Source organism: Galeopterus variegatus, unplaced genomic scaffold (genome assembly GCF_000696425.1).
Source record: "Galeopterus variegatus unplaced genomic scaffold, G_variegatus-3.0.2 Scaffold576, whole genome shotgun sequence".
Classification (NCBI taxonomy): domain Eukaryota; kingdom Metazoa; phylum Chordata; class Mammalia; order Dermoptera; family Cynocephalidae; genus Galeopterus; species Galeopterus variegatus.
Window position 1 is genome coordinate 538,711 of NW_007726687.1, and position 4,426 is coordinate 543,136.

The following is a 4,426-nucleotide window of genomic DNA, read 5'->3' on the forward strand; positions in this document are numbered from 1 at the left end:
TTTTGTCCTTTCTGTGATAATATTTATACCCATATTGATTAGGTGATGTCTCACCAGTGGCTTAGGTGGTCCCAGGTCATCTCTTTCTTCTCTTTTTCCTTATTTCAGAGAATGCACTAGTCTCTGCCTCAGTCACCTGATCTAAATGCCTTGACTCCATTCTCACTCTCACTCCCTCCCACAAAACATAAAGTCTTTCTACTGCCTCAGTTTCTTTTGAAAACATCCCTTTGTTCCATCTTCCCTACCACTACCTTAGTCTAAACCACAATAATCTCACAGGAATTTGTCAATGGTCTACTTTTCATTGGTGTTGACATCTTCCAGTCTGTTCTTGTCATTGTAGCTGGAGGAATCTTTCTAAGATACAAACCGATCATAGTGTTCTATCTACTCCTTTTCAATTTTGAGTATCTTCAACATCCTGTAGATGACTCAACTGATATTGTGGCCTCTCAGTGCCTTCACCATCTCATCTCATATGAATATATCATCCACTCCAACTCAGCCAGCAACCTCTCTCCTGCTCCAACTTCAGATCATAAACTCATACGTCCCATTCTCTGAATATGTCTTATCTTTCCAGTTCACCTCTGCAATCACCTATGAAAATAACTCTTCGAAGATGCTGACTGCTTTCATCCATTTTCTCCCTATCAATCAGCCCTTTCTTGTCTTCATTTTCCCTCTTCACACTTTGAATTCATTGTAATAACACCCATAATTTTTATATATAAATGAATCATTATAATTATACTCTGGCAAATCCACAACCCTGCAAGATCTGGCCTTTCACCTTCTCCACGTGTATGTTCATACAGCCAAGCATTACTACCGAAAATCCATATGAATGTTGTCTTGACCCCATATACTCGATTACCTTTTTGAAATTCCTATTAGATGTGTTTGACCTACGTATGCTATCTCTTATCTCTCAACGTTTCTGTCATGTTTCCTTCTCTTTTTGCTTCAATCTGAGTTATTTTCTCAGATTTCTTTCAATCCATTAATTCTCTCCTTAGTTTATGCCAATCCATTTAGCTCAGCCCATCCACTGAGGTCTTAATTTAATGGCTGTCTTTTTCAGCTCTGAAATGGCAGTGCCACATGCTTATGTCCTGAATGCTGTTGTCTTCTTTGTCTATACACTCTCTCTAGGTGATTTCATTCATTTCTAAATGTCAATAACTCTTAATTTTATATCTTTGACCCAGACCTTTCTCCTAAGCTCCTGAGTCACACACCCAACTGCTTATGTGACTTGTATGTCTAACAGACATCTCAAACTTAAAATATCCAAAATGAAACTCTTCACTTCTCTTGGAAGACTCTTCCTCCCCAGTCTTCCTCATCTCAGTAAGTGATGCTACTATTCCTCCTGTAGATCAAGCCAGAGTCTGGGGCCTTATTCTGGCTTCCTTTGCCTCCCTTTCTGTGCACAACTAAGACTATAAAGCTTTACTCTTTTAGCTTCTACTCTCTCTCTCTGCATCCACCAAGCCACCTTCATCTTTTACACAGAAGACTTCAATTGGCTCCTAACTGGTCTCCCTATGTCCATTCTTGCCCCTTACAATTCACTCTCAGCTCAAACAACAGAACAACCTTCCAAAAACATAAATATAATCATACCACTAACTTGATTAAAGTCTTCAGTAGCTTGCACTTGAACTGCACTTGGCATAAAATTCTGACTCTTGCAGAATTCTTTGGTCTTCAGGGTCCTGTTGGTCTGGCCCTTGCCCACTTCTTTTATTACCTTTCTCTCCTCCTTGGTTATATGTTCCTGACTATTTTTTGCTATTTTGCCACACTTCTACCTCGTTAGGGTTTTCACTTGCTGCCTTCCTTCACTGGAACACTTCTTCTGGATCTTTACATAGTGGCTTCTTCTCAGCTTTTATATCTCATGTTAAATGCCACCCCACAGTGTTGTCTTCCTCAACCACTGACTCATAGGTCCTCCCCTAGACCTTACCTACATTTTTTTTCGATCTAGGCAGACTATTTGTCTTTTTCATAGAACTTCACATATTGTAATTACTCGTTATTTTGTTAGTGTCTTTTGCCATTGACTTCAAATTCTACAAGGGCAAAGCCATTATGTAGTTTTTCTCACCAACACACATCCTGTGTCTAGCATTGTGTCTAGTAGTTTGAGATCTCTTCATTTTTCTTTCATTCATAAAACAAATATTCATTTAGTGCCTATAGCCAGACTCTGCTTGATTTTGGAAATATAACTGTGGGCCAAGACAGACATGGTTTCTGCCCTTGCAGTTTGTAGTCTTGTGAGAATAAAAGCACAGTAGTGTTAAATGCTTTGACTGAGGAAGCACAGGCTGCTATGGGAGCATGTAAGTATTAATATAACTGTGGGCCAAGACAGACATGGTTTCTGCCCTTGCAGTTTGTAGTCTTGTGAGAATAAAAGCAATTGCACAGTAGTGTTAAATGCTTTGACTGAGGAAGCACAGGCTGCTATGGGAGCATGTAAGTATACACAAACATTTGGAGGTGAAGGAAAGCATGGTGCAGTCAAGGAGCTTGAAGTTTAGTCTGGTCAGAGCACAAAGTATAAAGTGAAGAGTGCTGAGAGGTAAATGTGGAGAGGTACAAGTCATGTAGTACCTTGAAACCATGTTAGGAAATCTGAGCTTTTTCAAAAAACAATGAGGAGCATTGAAGGGGTTTTCAGGAGGTGATAGGTATGATTATATTTGTATTAAAAGTCTCTGAGGATAAGCTGGTTGGGGAGAGATAGATGAGTTTTCTGCTGAGCAATGGGTAAGATATCCTGGGATGAACAATTGGGTAGACATCTCCAGAGGAATAAGAGGATTTTAAAAAGTGCTTATTTCATAATGTAGTTATTTACTGGTGTTGTGTACAAGTAATAGATTCACTAAAATAAATCCAATCATGTACTCTTTCACTGAGAATAAGAATGGAGGAAGGGGGAAGAACTATAATAGAGAGGCAAAGACAGATGTTTATAATTTATCAAAATATGAATTCTGGCTCATGGCTAGTGACTTCTCAGATTTCAGATCTCAGTTTAAATGTCATCAATTTAGCACAATGTCTTTATAGCTTGAAACTAACATTGAATTGCATTAATAGAAATTAATCTTAGCATCATCATCCAAATCTCCACTGTCAGGAACTTCAGGAGGGGCAAAAAAATTAAAGAAAGAGTTACTGGAAACTATTTTAGTCACAGTATGAACTGTGCCACGTCACTTGTGTTTCTGCTTCTCCTTAATGGTTTTCAAACTGACATTCTTTTCTTTTTTCCCATCTATCTGGCATCCTGTGCAACCCATAATTTCTGGTCCATCAAAAGAAAAGGGATCAGAATCATCTGGCTCTGACCTCATCCCATATGTCTTTGTCAATACTTTATTTGTGAAATATTCACTGGGTTCAAAGTGAAATTCTAAGACAAAACTCTTAGGCTGGCCAGCATCTGAGAATGTCACCGTAATATCTTTCAAATGCTTCAGAATAGGTTCATCATGTTCCCGAACCATATCACTGAGCAAGTCAACTTTCTTTAAAGCAGTTAACCAAAATTCAGGAATTCTTTTGAGGTCTTCTTTTCCTTCATCCTTTTTCTCATCTTCAATCTTGGCCTTTTCTTTCAGCTTCTCCGAAATTTCATCTTCCTCATCTGGTTTCCATTCACATTCTTCTTCTCTAGGTTCATAAATTGCATTAATGATCTCAACTTGCTCATCAAATAGAGGCTCATAGAGAACAGCACATTTCCTTTCAAGACCATGAACTTCCTCATAGAATTTGGCTCCTATCTGTGTACATTTACCTTGAAGGTTTTTGAGAGCATTCGCTCATCTTTGAACTGCCTTAGGCAAGCTTTCAATGTGTCCTGTTGGTGTTTCTACCAAACCATCAAGTCTTTCTCTATCAACTAATTGAAGTATGAAGGCAAGTCGCCTATGACTAGGAGCTTTCTACTGCCCATCTGCACCTTGCAATCCTCATCTCTGTCTCTGAGCCATCCTGGCTGTATTTGGATCATGGCACATAGAGATATCTGTGGAGGGGAGGAGGGGCCGTATGCACCACCCACAGTGAGGGATCTGGTCACAGTAGTGAGGGGTGGTGATGATGACAGTCACAACAACACAGTAGAAAATTCCCAAAGGGTGATGGGTCTGGGGCGGTGTTCTCAATGAGCTGAAGTGGGAATAAATATTCTGTTACTACTTTGTAGTTATGTAGTGCTTATGATTTGAAACTCCTTTTTTATTCACTATTCATTTGAATTTCACAGTAACACTCTGATGAATAGCATTCTTCCCATTTCACTGACAAGAAAAATGAGATGCCCATTATGTAAGCAACCTCCCCGACCACATAGTTGTGCATGGTGATGATGGTGGCTTAACTCACATCTTACTAT

At 39.2% G+C, this 4,426-nt stretch overlaps 1 pseudogene; it reads right to left on the reverse strand.

Moving 5' to 3' along the window:
• Positions 1-3,116: 3,116 nt before the first annotated feature.
• On the reverse strand, positions 3,117-3,931 carry LOC103588488 (annotated as a pseudogene).
• Positions 3,932-4,426: the final 495 nt, after the last annotated feature.